At 43.4% G+C, this 15000-nt stretch overlaps 1 long non-coding RNA gene across 1 annotated transcript in view; it reads right to left on the minus strand.

The window, feature by feature from the left end:
• Positions 1-3637: 3637 nt before the first annotated feature.
• LOC135102368 (uncharacterized) overlaps positions 3638-15000 on the minus strand; it is a 74911-nt gene continuing 63548 nt past the window's right edge. The window contains exon 2 of the long non-coding RNA XR_010269639.1: positions 3638-5597. This is a non-coding gene — a long non-coding RNA (uncharacterized LOC135102368). The remainder of the gene's footprint in view (positions 5598-15000) is intronic.

A 15000-nucleotide genomic window follows, 5' to 3' on the forward strand; every position in this document is an offset into this window, starting at 1 on the left:
TGTATGAAAGGTGTGTGTGTGTGTGTGTGTGTGTGTGTGTGTGTGTGTGTGTGTGTGTGTGTGTGTGTGTGTGTGTGTGTGTGTGTGTGTGTGTGTAATTTCCCTATCTAGCCGAAAGAGAATAAGTAATGTATACACTGCCACACCCCTTTCCCCTGCATCCAGAGAGAGAGAGAGAGAGAGAGAGAGAGAGAGAGAGAGAGAGAGAGAGAGAGAGAGAGAGAGAGAGAGAGACTACACACTACAAACACTTCACACACACACACACACGCACACAAACAACACAAGGCAGTATGGAATAAGAAAAAAAAAAAAAAAAAACATTCTTTCGTACTGTGGACTCTAATGAACAATACAGGTGATCCCACTGCCTGACACCTTACACCTGTACCTTGCACCTGACACCGAGCCATTCACCTGCACTGCTTGCCTCCCTCACTCTCCCCTCTCTCCCTTCCTTCCTTCCTTCCTTCCTATATTCATCTATTCATCAATTTTGTATTACCTCCCTCTCTCTCTCTCTCTCTCTCTCTCTCTCTCTCACTTCCTTTCTTTTTCCTTCCTCCCTTTGCACCATAGAAGGCAATTTCATTAACCCTCTCTCTCTCTCTCTCTCTCTCTCTCTCTCTCTCTCTCTCTCTCTCTCTCTCTCTCTCTCTCTCTCTCTCTCTCACATCAGCGACTCATTAAATAATCCTCTTTTACTGTTTCCTTCTCTCCCTCACTACAGTCACCATCACCCTCACCCCTTCCTCTTCTCCCCTCTCCGTCCACTTTCCCCTCGCCAATACCTCTTGTTCGTAAATCTCTCAACAGGAATCCGTGTCTAGCCCCCTTCTTTCCTCCCCCCTCTCCTCTTCCTTCCCTTCTTACTCTCTTCTTCCTTCTTTCTCTCCCTTTGCCTCCTCTCCCTCCCTCCCTCCCTCAATATCTCCAGCAGCATCGCGTCTCCTGGTAACAAGAGCTCTGTCTGTCTGTCTGTCTGTCTGTCTGTCTGTCTGTCTGTCTTTCTATCTGTCTGTCTGTCTCTTTCTCTCTTATGAAACAACTAAACTGAATGGCGAGAATAAAACTACTGATTCTCTCTCTCTCTCTCTCTCTCTCTCTCTCTCTCTCTCTCTCTCTCTCTCTCACGTGGCACGGATCGCCGGCGTTAAAGGGACGCTGAGTCAAAGCAATGCCAGTCCGAGCCGCTCAGAAGTGCTTCATTACAACCCCTGATTAGCAGTTCAGATGAAGGAGCACATCGACACACTCTATTCCTGTTCATACTTCATCGTCTTCTCTCTATTTCCGGGTGTAGTGGAAGCTGTCTGGGTTCTCAAGGGCGTTTCAGTGATTGTAGTCATAGTTTAACGGCATCTTGTCTCTTAAATAAGGCTAAAGTGTAAGTTGTCTGGGTTTTCAAGGGTGTTTTCATGGTTTCAGTGATAGTTTTGCAGTGTCTTTCCTCTTATGTCTGGCCGTGGAGGGAGCTGTCTGGGTTTTCAAGGGTGTTTTCGTTCTGGTTCTTTTTATTTAGCTGTTGTGGGAGTTGTTTGGTTTATCAAGGGTGTTTTCATGATTCTGTTGATAGTGTAACAGCGTCTTGGTTCTTTTAATCTACCTGTTTTGGAAGTTATCTGAGTTCTGAAGGTTGTTTTCATGATTCTAGAGATAGTTTCACAAGAGCTCATCATCATCAACAGGAAAACATTCAGGAGAACACGCCCAATCACCTCCGTGGCCGCTGAATGAAGGTTTAATGAGAGGATCCATTATTTAAGAACACGAGGCAAGGTCAGGAGTCACAAAACCACTGGCTCTCACCTCCACTCTGTTTATCATCCCTCCTTCCTTCCTGCGTCCTCTGATCAGCTGGTATTGTCCTTAAAAACGCGTGGCAGCCAATACATTCCTGGGCTGATGAGAGGACGCCAGGCTGAGGGAAGACGCCAGCACGGTGGAAGCCAGTGTGGAATGTTGCTTCACTTCACACCCTCATTGTACCAAACTAATTTCTGACTAGGTTTTTTTTTTATATTCATTTATTTTGTTTATTTATTTATTTATTTATTTTCATTGCAGTTCATGTTTTTTTTTTACTTTATTATAACGATTTTTTTTGCGTATATATTTTTTTTTATTTGTTATTTATTTTAGTTTGATTTATATATTTTCTATTTTTATTTTTTTTTTTTTTTGGGGGGGGTGTGTTGGGCGTACACACCTATTTCGCCCCCCCGCCCTTGTTTTACTTAATTTCCGTCACATTGGCTCCCGTCAGCGCGCCGCACACTCGCTATAATCACCATATTTGTGTTCCGTGTTTACCTATTTTATTCCCTTTGTATGCCCAACTTATTTGACGTTCTAAATTCAATCAACAAACGCTCCCATTCCCACACATACCATTTTTGTTTTATTTACTCGCGTATACAAAATCCAGCTCTTCAATATACACTATTCTGAGCACACTGTAACTTCCGCATCAAATTTAATCTCTGTATTGAGCCCCACCGACCTGTAATCTGAAACACTTCTGTGCCGCACCTATACTACACTGAAAAGGCTCTCGTTGAAGTTACGCAAGTTTTTAAGTGTGTTTTTATAGTTCTAGTGGCAGATTAACAAGACTTCTACACTATTAGCAGGATAAACACTCTAGGGAACCCGTCTGATCATCTCTGTGGCCTTGGAAAATGGTTGTGGTGAAAGAGCGGACAGTTTCAAAATACGGGCTTGTGAAACATATCCTGAAGCACTTTTGTCCGGATCTCCACTACATTCAGAAGGCTCTTGTTGAAGTTACACAGGTTTTCAAGTGTTTTTCTATAGTTCTAGTGACAGATTAACAAGATTTCTATATTATTACCAGGAGAAACACTCTTGAGAACCCGGCTAATCATGTGTGTGTGGCTTTGAAAAATAGTGGTGAGAGAGCAGAGCATTTCAGAATACCAGCCTGTGTTGTGAGAGCGAGGCTAAGAGGGTGAGAGGCTGAGCTGAGTGAGGCTGGGCAGATAGGCTGGGGCTGCAGGGATCACTCAAGGCAACACCAGTGCGCCAGACAAGACAAGGCAAGACTAGACAAGACAAGTGACGTGATGCAGTGTGTGTGTGTGTGTGTGTGTGTGTGTGTGTGTGTGTGTGTGTGTGTGTGTGTGTGTGTGTGTGTGTTATTGACTGGTGGAAGCGAACACACACACACACACACACACACACACACACACACACACACACACACACACACACACACACACACACACACACTTACAAGTCTGTACTACTGTAAACGACAATAAATAAATATATAGAAAGAAAGAAAGAAAGAAAGAAAAAGAGAACAAGAAGAAATGAAAGGAATGAAAAAAGAAAGAAAAAGAAAGGAAGGAAGGAAGGAAGGAAGAAAGCAAGGAAGGAAGGAAGTAAGAAAGAAAAGATAAGAATTAATCTCATATTTCACTTTGCAATAAGATTTTTTTTTTCCAGTCCGGCTCCAGCTTTACACACCCGCAGAGGCGATACACACCAAGACCAATTCAATTCCAGTAAACACAAACACAGATGACTCATTTCATAAATTTCTCTTTAGTCAACTGGCTCTAATAATGACAGAAGTACGTACTATCAATTACTCTTCTAGCTCACTGGTTCAAATAAATAAATAAACAAAGGTAATGAATTTCATCAATATCTCTCCTTTAACGGCCTGGCTCCAGTAATCACAACAAACACGGGTTATTCATCTCATTCATCCCTCATCCTCAACTAGCGTGTTCCAGCGTGTTCCAGCGTGTTCCAGTGTATTCCAGTGTTCCACGATTTGCCGCAATGTTGCAGCTCTCGTTACCTTCTACCGTTTTCGTTTTCGTTTTTTTTTTTTCTTCCCATGGCTGCCGCTGCTCTCCTAAGCCTGCTAATTGCATGCCTCTCCAACTCCAGCGGCCCGCGGCTCACGAGTTTCCACTTATTTACATTCCTATTCTGTCCACCTTACTACACCATGAATTAACCAACACCTTCACTCCTTCATCCCTCGCGCCGGTAGTGAGCCCGGAACAGCGAGACAGTTTGCCTTATTCTGCTTTACGCCTGCCACTCACTCACTCACTCGTGTTCCTTCCAGTGCTGAGTGTTGGGAGATAAGATACCTTGGGAACTATTCTTTTCATATGTTTACTTTTTAGGGAAAGGTAAAGTGCGACATGACCTTCTCACCTTCCCTCAGTTGTTCCTTCTAAATATGCACCTTATGAATTGCTTACCGTTTCTCTTCCCAGTCTCTTTACTGTCTGAGCGTTAAGGAAAAGAACGAAATTCACCACCATAAAATTTAATCGCGGCGCAAGTGTGAGAAATTATACAGAAAGTTTACAAGTCACACTGCAAAACAATGTCGCTAATTAACAATACAGCCAAACTTCCCAGCGGTGCACACTCGACTGGAGGAGTCACAAGGTGCTGCCTTCGCTCCGTGCTGCAGGGAGGCTGAGCGGCAGGCAGGGTGACGCGGGAGAGGAGGATGAGACAAGATTAAAATGCACTTGAGGGGCAGTATGGCAGAGTCCACAGGTATACATGGGGGCTGGGCTGTGGGTCATTAATCAGACTTGACAGGCACGAGGCAAGGACAGGCAGAAGGGGGAGGTGAAGACAAGAGGGGGACAAAATGCAGCCACGGAAGGGACAGGAACATGAGGCGGCGGTGGAGGACACTGGCATGGAAAGGGCGGCCACTGAGGAACAGTCAGGACACGGTATTGATAAAGGGCCGCCCTGTGGATGGAGAGGGACACTTATAAAAGGATCTAGGCCACGGGGACACGGGCGCTGGGGCACAAGAGCAGGCAATAAAGGGGAAGGGGACAGTGCCGTGTGGAAAGATGGTACTGCAGACACAGGGACGCAGCAGCAGGGGACGAGAGGAACAGGGGCCACGCAGATACATGATAGAGGTACAGAGAAGGAGCAGAGAGGATTAGCCTAGATTTTTTCAGATTTTAAGGCCTCGTGATGAAGTGCTTGTCGTGTCGCCTCGTGTGTGTGTGTGGGTGTGTGTGTGAGAGAGACACAAGACCAGATGTCCCCTTCCCACGCCTGTCAATACCTTCACCTGCAGTAATTCAGTTTTGTGATACGAATATTCTCGCCTCACACCCTCAGACGACCACTGCTGCTCCTCACACCTGCTCCATCTTTACACCTGATTCTCTGTCTGAGTTGTAAAAATGTTAAAAATGAGGGAATGAAATATTGAGCAAGTCACGGCCAGTAAAGGAAGACGTAGAAGTGAATAAGAAGAGGGAGGCAAGGCGGCTAAAGACTGAAGGAAGTATACGAGACAAACTTTCTCAACAAATCCCAAAATAGAAAATGTTCCCCTTCTTCTTGGCACTCCAAGGTGACGCTGAAGACTTAGCGCGCCTGCCCCTTCATTTTTCTTTCTTCACTCTTGATTACACATTCTCTCTCTCTCTCTCTCTCTCTCTCTCTCTCTCTCTCTCTCTCTCTCTCTCTCTCTCTCTCTCTCTCTCTCTCTCTCTAGGGCCTTACCTGCGACGCCCCGGTGCTGCCACGTAAACCCCAAGGTGCGTGACTCTCCCCCACACACTTACCTGGAAAAGGAAGGAAACGTGAATACAAGTACTGGTGGTGGTGGTGGTGGTGGTGGTGGTGGTGGTGGTGATGGTGATGGTGGTGGTGGTGGTGGTGGTGAGTAGTGAGCAGTGGTGGTAGTAGTAGTAACAAGAGTGATGATAAGTTAGTAGTAGTAGTAGTAGTAGTAGTAGTAGTAGTAGTAGTAGTAGTAGTAGCGGTGGTGGTGGTGGTGATGGTATAATAATATTTGTAATAGGAGGAGGAGGAGGAGGAGGTATGGAGGAGGAAGAGGAGGAGGAGAAGGAGAAGGAGAAGGAGAAGGAGAAGAGAAGAAGAAGAAGAAGAAGAAGAAGAAGAAGAAGAAGAAGAAGAAGAAGAAGAAGAAGAAGAAGAAGAAGAAGAAGAAGAAGAAGAAGAAGAAGAAGAAGAAGAAGAAGAAGAAGAAGAAGAAGAAGAAGAAGAAGAAGAAGAAGAAGAAGAAGAAGAAGAAGAAGGAGGAGGAGGAGGAGGAGAAGGAAAAGGAACAGGAAAAGAAGAAGAAAGAGAAGGACGAGGACGAGATCAGAATAACAGCAGTACTAGAAGAAACACAGAAACAGAAGCACTAGCAACACCAATCACAACACCCCCCATTCTGTAACCCATAAGCCATCACAACAACACAACACCAAACACAACATCTCCCCATACAACCCCTACATTACCAAGCAGCACCAACTGAACCAACTCAACCACCTCAACCAGTGACTTATTTTCTGAATGCACTGAAATATATGTACAAACAGATATACAATTAGGCGAGGCGGCGGTTTAATACAAGGCAATTAGTCAGCGGCGGTTGCAATAACAAGAGTAGTAATGCAATGCTCTGGCGGTGGTGTGGAGGGAGCACCAGGCCACCCACTGCTAAGCCGCCCTGTAATGATGATAATGACGCGCTGAAGGATGCGAGCCAGCTAAGAGACGATTTATTTATTCAGAAAACAAAGATTATCGTACAGAAAACAAAGATTATCGTACTCTTTTTTTTTATTTTGGAGGTTGAAAAAGAAAAAAAGGCTTGTGTTGTTGTTGAGAGGTGTGTGTGTGTGTGTGTGTGTGTGTGTGTGTGTGTGTGTGTGTGTGTGTGTGTGTGTGTGTGTGTGTGTGTGTGTGTGTGTGTGTGTGTGTGTGTGTGTGTGTGTGTGTGTGTGTAAGGAGTACGAACAGCATGAATCAACGGTAAACGGGTTGGTAGATAACTGCTTGGGTAGATAGATAGATAGATAGATAGATAGATAGATAGATAGATAGACAGATAGGTAGCTAGATAGATACATAGACAGATAGACAAACAGATAGACAGATAGACAAACAGATACAGATAGATAAATAGATAGATAGATAGATAGACAGACAGACAAAGATAGACAGACAGACAGATACAGACAGATAGATCGATACTGAGACTGACTGATATAGATAGATAGATTAAATTGACAGATAGATATGAAGTAAACCAGGAGAAAGACCTTCTTCAGACAAACAGACAGACAGCCAGAGAGATGTCAAAACAGAATGACACACACACACACACACACACACACACACACACACACACACACACACACACACACACACACAAAGAAAGACAGAACAATAAAACAAACCTTACAAATTTCTTACACCTTTGACACATACATACATTAATAAATAAAAAAAAAACACATGCACTCAAGAACAACAACAACAAAATAAAAAAAAATGTTGCCTTTTAAAAAATCAACAACGAAGCCCCACAAAAAAAAAGAAGAAAAAAAGCAAACAAACAATACCAAAAAATTTAAAAAAAAAGGAGACTAACCAACCACCCAGAGCCACACCAAGCCAACACGTAAATAAATAAATAAAACACCCAGGAAAAAAAAAATACCCAATAGAGAAAAGCAACAAGACCACTTTGGAGAACATAAAAGCAAAACTCTCTCTCTCTCTCTCTCTCTCTCTCTCTCTCTCTCTCTCTCTCTCTCTCTCTCTCTCTCTCTCTCTCTCTCTCTCTCTCTCTCTCTCTCTCACCAAAGGCCACTCAAAACAACGCAGTTTCCCCCGTCGTAATTGAGTTCCTGAAGAAAACGTAGATTAATTACCGTGGGAAAAGCGAAGGGAAAGAAATGAAGGAAGGAAGGAAGAAGAGAAATGGAAGAGGAAAAGGAGGAGGAGGAGGAGGAGTGAGGGGAGAAGGGGAGCTGAAAACGAGTCGGAAGGCGGAAGGAAAAGGCGAGGAATGAAAGGAAGAGAGAGGAGAGAGGAGAGATGAAAACTTGGATGGGGCGAGAAGTGAAGGAGAGGAGAGGAGAGGAGAGGAAGGGAGGGAGGGAGAGGAGGGAAGGTGAGAGAAGGAGAGGAGAGGAAGGAAGGGAGAGTGGGACGTGAGATGCTGGTCTTTTTGCAGGTCGAATTTGTTACTGCCTTTGCTGACTGCACGAGGAGGAGGAGGAGGAGGAGGAGGAGGAGGAGGAGGAGGAGGAGGAGGAGGAGGAGGAGGAGGAGGTGGACTGCTGCTAAGTCAACAAAACAGAATTGAAGGCAACAGTGATTCAGCAAAATTCTTCAAAAGCATTCAGTCCTTGTTTCTGATTTCCCAAACTGTCCTCCTTTCCAAAATCTCTCTCTCTCTCTCTCTCTCTCTCTCTCTCTCTCTCTCTCTCTCTCTCTCTCTCTCTCTGACTAATTCAAGAGGTCACAACAACGAGAGAGAGAGAGAGAGAGAGAGAGAGAGAGAGAGAGAGAGAGAGAGAGAGAGAGAGAGAGAGAGAGAGAGAGAGAGAGAGAGAGAGAGATAACAAACTGACGAATAATTTATACAAAAGACAGCAACAAAATCGACACTGATAAAAAGACACCACGAAGTCAACCACCACCACCACCACCACCACCACCACCACCACCGCCACCACCGCCGCCACCACCGCCACCACCACCACCACCGCCACCGCCACTCCTGCTGGTGTTGCTCGTGTAATATTCATCCCCAGTCAACACAACACAAAGAACTCAACGAGACGCACCTTGCTTCTTCACCTGTGTTCTTTTCCTCCACTCCTCCACTTCTTCACTCCTTCATTCTTCCACCTTCCACTCAATTCCATTCTTTCTCAATCACAATATATTCTTTTCGCTTCTTTCTCTCTCTCTCTTTCTTCATTCTTACGTGTCATTCTTCACATCTTTTCCTTCCCTCCTTCCTTCCTTCGCATTGTGTTCGTCTTCTATCGCTCCCTCTGTCATTCTCTTTCTCTCTTTCTACATCACTTCTTCTTCTTCTCTCCCTCTTTCTTCATTCTGTCTTCATTTCCCCTTTCCTCCTTTGCTATATCCGTCATTTCATTTCATCTCTCTCTCTCTCTCTCTCTCTCTCTCTCTCTCTCTCTCTCTCTCTCTCTCTCTCTCTCTCTCTCTCTCTCTTCCTATTTAACTCATTAGGAGAATTACACATTTTTTTCTTTTACTTCCTCTCTTTTATTGTACTCTTACCTTTCCCTCCTCTTCATCTCCTTCATTCTCTTCAACTCAGTCTGTTCACATTTGACTTTTTTTAATTATTGCTTTATTTTCTTATTCCTTATTCCTTTCTCTTGTTGTTGTTGTTGTTGTTGTTGTTGTTGTTTTCTCTCTTTCTTTCACCTTGTACATCTATCAAGTTATTTCCTTCTAATTTCATCTTTCTTACGTTTTTCTTTTGATCTTCACGGAGAAAGAGAAAATATGAAAAGAAGATACGTCGGAAGCATGAGTCAACAACATACACACACACACACACACACACACACACACACACACACACACACACACACACAGAGAGAGAGAGAGAGAGAGAGAGAGAGAGAGAGAGAGAGAGAGAGAGAGAGAGAGAGAGAGAGAGAGAGAGAGAGAGAGAGAGAGAGAGAGAGAGAGAGAGAGAAAACACCACAACACATTCCCTAGTGCGCGTTTCTGAATCAACAAGGCAACGTATGCATCTGAGAGAGAGAGAGAGAGAGAGAGAGAGAGAGAGAGAGAGAGAGAGAGAGAGAGAGAGAGAGAGGACTCCATTACACAAGGGAGCAACAGTCGGTTCCTTCATAACTTTTTGATAAGAGACGCGTTCATCCTTCCCCAACCAGTCTTACTCCTTCACATGCCCTCTCTCCAATTCCTCCCTCTCCCCCTCCCTGGTTAGCTCACTCACTCACTCCTCCACCCCCTCGTGTGTATGTTTGTGTGTATATGTGTGTGTGTGTGCGTGTGTGGCCCCCCAGCTTTGCCAGGACAGCACAACAAGACCAGCTAAGGAATCACAATTACATGAAGGAAATCTTTTGTAAAACTCGAGCCCTGACAGACAAAAATCTTATACTAATGAATATTTAACCAAGAAAAATATACACGCTTGCATAAATACATAGAAATTAGCTGAGGATGACTAGTGAGCTTAAGAATAATAAATAAAAATGTTAAAATTATTGTTGTTATCTTGTGCGGTTCCACGCGATGCAAGAGGTAGATGAACCATGAAACTGTGAAAAGAAAAACAAAGAAAATGGAAATTGAATTGAAAAAAAAACGTGAATTACACGGCTATTAGATAACACACATTATTTTCACTCATAACAAAACAAAACAAAAAATGAAAAGAAAGTTATATTGCACAGATTTCCACACAAACTATACATTTGTTTGAAAAAAAAAATGAGACAAAATAATCAAGGCTATATTTTGCATGAATTTCCATACAAAAGGAGCACAAAGGAAGAACAAACAACACCAAACACCTTTAAGAGAGACTATTTTTGACATTATGCACTTCCTCTAACCAGTCCCTTCCTTCCTCCCACCTGCTGATTCACCTGCCTGTGCGTGGAGGAGGAGGAGGAGGAGGAGGAGGAGGAGGAGGAGGAGGTGGAGGAGGAGGAGGAGGAGGAGGAGGAGGAGGAGGACGAGGAGGAGGAGGAGGCGTGAGGCGATAAGAAGAGGCGTGAAGGGAAACTAGCTCACACAAACAAGCTTATTGATCGACAGTTTCAGGCAGTGGTGGTAGTAGTGGTGGTGGTGGTGGTGGTGGCGTCCTTGGGATAGGGCTCTCTCTCTCTCTCTCTCTCTCTCTCTCTCTCTCTCTCTCTCTCTCTCTCTCTCTCTCTCTCTGATTAATCATTTGTCGCTCTCATGTGTTCCCCTTTTTTATTTAAGACGGAAGAAGAAAAGTGAAGAATGAGAGAGAGAGAGAGAGAGAGAGAGAGAGAGAGAGAGAGAGAGAGAGAGAGAGAGAGAGAGAGAGAGAGAGAGAGAGAGAGAGAGAGAGAGAGAGGACACAGAAACATGAAACTTCTCGTCTCACTTGCAGTTCTTCAGAGATGGACTCTCGACACACACACACACACACACACACACACACACACACACACACACACACACACACACACACACACACACACACACACACACGTCTTTCACCTTAAGTCCTCCCCCCTTATTCATCTCCCCAGACTCATCTCATCCCTGTATCCTCCTCCTCCTCCTCCTCCTCCTCCTCCTCCTCCTCCTCCTCCTCCTCCTCCTCCTCCTCCTCATCCACACACCCACGCATTCATCCGACACCCACATCCGCTTCATTATTGTCTCTCGCCGCCCGAATTCCCTTCTCTCTCTCTCTCTCTCTCTCTCTCTCTCTCTCTCTCTCTCTCTCTCTCTCTCTCTCTCTCTGGTATTGATGAATGACAGACAGACAAAACAGACCACCACCACCATCACCACCAGCACCAGCCTCCTCCTCCTCCTCCTCCTCCTCCTCCTCCTCCTCCTCCTCCTCCTCCATGCTCTTCTCTTATCCAATTACTCCTTCTCTGTTTTCTTTCTCCTTCGTTTCGCTATAATCTTTCCTTTCTTAGCTAATTCTTTCCTTCTACATCTTTCTCCTCTGTCATATTGTTCTTCTCCTCCTCCTCTTCCTCCTCCTCCTCCTCCTCTTCTTTTTTAGTACACTTTTTTTTTGTCATCTCTTCCTCCTCCTCCTCTTCCTTCGCCACTGCAATTTCTTCTTCAGTTTCATTCTCTCCTCCTCCGCCTCCTTCTCCTCTTCCTCTTCCTCTTCCCCATTCTTCCCTTCTTGCATTGTGTCGCCTGTTATTTTTCCCTCTTATCGAGTCTTTTCATCTTTTTCTTTTCCTTTCTCTTCATAATCCTGCGTGTTTTCTTTCCACTGTTATTCCCAACATTCTATTCTTTTTTTATTATTATTGTTTCTCTTTGTCTTTCTTTCGTTCATTCTTGCGTTGTATCTTTTATCTCTTCTCTCTATGTACTTCCATCTTTATTCATTTTTTTTGTTTTTTTTTGTTTTTTTTGTATTTAACTTTTTCTTCCTCCTATTTCTCCTCTTCTTTATCTTATCATTCTTATCTCTATCCCGTTATTTGTTGTACCTGCGCTGCTTTTAACCTCATTAACTCTCTCCTCTTCCTTCTCCTCTTCCTCTTCCTCCTCCTCCTCCTCCTCCTTCTTCCACATCAGAAATCGCCACATTTTTTAAACTTCAACTAAATTATTTTCTTTTTTTTTTTATCCTATCAGTTTATCATTCTCATCTTTATCTGTTTATTTAGCTACTTACCACTATTTCCCCCTCCTCCTCTCCTCCTTTTCCTCCTCCTCCTCTTCTTCTTCCTTCTCCTCCTCCTTCTCCTTAACCAAACTCATGTAAAACGAACCCAAAAGAATTTTACAGTTATGTAAAAGCAAAAAGGGTCGTAACATCAACGATTGGTCCATTAATAACAGAAAATGGTAAACAAATAACAAGCGAAACAGACATGGCGAATACCCTGAACGAGTACTTCTCAACCGTCTTCACGACTGAGGATGTTCAGGGCAGTCTGCCGACCCCCACGCCTCAGTCACGAGGCACCACGCTGCCAGACTTCACCATCACAGAAAGTAAAATCCTCTCAGTCACAAAGAGCATGAACGTAAACAAAACACCCGGGCCAGACAAGATATCACCCAGGCTTCTTAAAGAAGCAAGAAATGAGCTCGTGAAACCGCTTACAATTTTATTCAATAAAACTTTGCTAGCGGGTAAAGTTCCCCACGAATGGAAACTAGCAAATGTCACGCCAATCTTTAAAAAAGGAAATAAATCTCTCCCAGCCAATTACAGGCCGATCAGTCTCACTTCAGTAGTGTGTAAGCTGATGGAAACAATAATTAGAGATAAAATTGTTAAATATTTAGAAGAAAATAAAATCATAAAGGATTCGCAACACGGTTTCAGAACCAAGCGCTCCTGCTTAACAAACTTACTAGACTTCTTTTATGAAGTATTTAACTCGTATGACGAGACAAAAGCTGTTGATATTATCTACCTTGATTTCCAGAAAGCTTTCGACACTGTTCCTCATAAGAGACTCATCAGTAAAGTAAAAGCTCACGGCATTGCCGGAAACACCCTGAAATGGCTGAGAGACTGGCTCTCTGACAGAAAACAGCGTGTTGTAATAAATGGAAAAGAGTCAGAGTGGCATAAGGTAAATAGCGGCGTTCCTCAAGGCTCTGTATTAGGACCAGTACTCTTCATAATGTACATAAATGATATTGATGAAGGGATAAACTGCAAAATAAGTAAATTTGCAGACGACACCAAAATAACAAGTAGAGTTACGTCTGTGTCACAATGGCAGGAACTGCAGTGTGACCTCAATAAACTAACAAACTGGGCAGAAAAATGGCAGATGAGATTCAATATAGAAAAGTGTAAAATTCTACATATCGGAAGCAACAATGTTCAGGCGAGATATGTAATGAATAACATGCCACTGTCAAGTGCTGATAAAGAAAAAGATCTTGGTGTCGTTGTGTCAAACGACCTAAAGCCGAGTCAACACTGCACAGAAACAGTAAAGACGGCAAATAAATTAGTAGGGTTCATTGGAAGAACCTTTGAATTTAAATCAGAAAAGGTTATACTTGCCTTATATAACTCACTGGTGCGCCCTCATCTAGAATACTGTGTACAGTTCTGGTCACCATACTACAAAAAAGACATTGAAAAACTAGAAAAGATACAGCGCAGAGTCACAAAGATGATTCCAAGATTGCGCAATAAGCCGTATGAGGAACGACTGGAAGAACTAAACCTATTTAGTTTAACAAAGCGCAGGATAAGAGGAGACCTAATTGAAGTGTTCAAAATTTTCAAAGGATATAGTAACATTGATGCACATAATTATTTTACCATTGATCATTCTAACCTAACAAGAAATAATGGATTCAAGATTATACCCAAACGTTTTAAATCCCACGAGGCCAAACATTTCTTCTTTAATCGTATAGTAAATATATGGAATAAACTTCCTGCCGAAATTGTAAACAGCAGTACTATTGAATCATTCAAAAATAAAATAGACAAATATTTAAAAGCAAATCCCCAACAAGCTCTCTTCTTGTCCGAATAATTACTAAATTCACTATTTAAACTCTTATTCAACAGTTTTAATATAACTTGTATTAACTTTCAGATAGGCGTATAGAGTTCACCGTAGGGTGAATAGTAGAACTTCCTTTCATCCTTTCCTATGAAAATTTCCATGTCAGTTTTTCCATACTGCATGGTACTTTTCCCAACTATTTCCATGCCAGCGCAAGCTGGAGGGAGTGGTGGGTGGGGAGGAGCCTTCTGCTATGCTGTCCTGTCTCTCTTCACTGTAGCTAGTTAGAGGTAGTTACCAAACAGCCTTGCAAGGACCAAAAGGTTTGTTGCTGTTTGGCTTTCCTTTGTATTCCTTTGTATTCCTTTGTAAACTGCACATTTTATTTATTTATCTATTTTTTTTAGTTCATCTTCATAAACTCACACCTTCCCTTCCTCCCTCCCTCCCCTCCCTCCCCCCACCCTCAGGCACCCATCTCCCTTCTTTCCCCTCCCATGAGTCAAAGCAAGCGACCTTCCCCTCACCTCTCTTAATCCCCTCACGATCGCCACCCCTGACCCACTGCCACCCGCCCCCCTCCCTGGACATTCCTTCCCCGCCTCCGCACCTCCGCCTCGCCGCCGCTTGTTGCTTTGTGTGCTTGACTTGTAGGCGGTGCTGCTGGTGAGGATGGTGGTGATGATGGTGATGGTGATGGTGATGATAATGGTGATGGTGATGATGATGATGTGTGAGTATGAAGGAGGAGGAGGAGGAGGAGGAGGAGGAGGAGGAGGAGGAGGAGGAGGAGGAGGAGGAGGAGGAGAAGAAGAAGAAGAAGAAGAAGAAGAAGAAGAAGAAGAAGAAGAAGAAGAAGAAGAAGAAGAAGAAGAAGAAGAAGAAGAAGAAGAAGAAGGATAACGATAACAAAAAACAATAATAATGATGATAACGATAATAATAATAATAATAATAATAATAATAATAATAATAATAATAA

This window comes from Scylla paramamosain, chromosome 7 (assembly GCF_035594125.1).
Source record: "Scylla paramamosain isolate STU-SP2022 chromosome 7, ASM3559412v1, whole genome shotgun sequence".
NCBI lineage: Eukaryota > Metazoa > Arthropoda > Malacostraca > Decapoda > Portunidae > Scylla > Scylla paramamosain.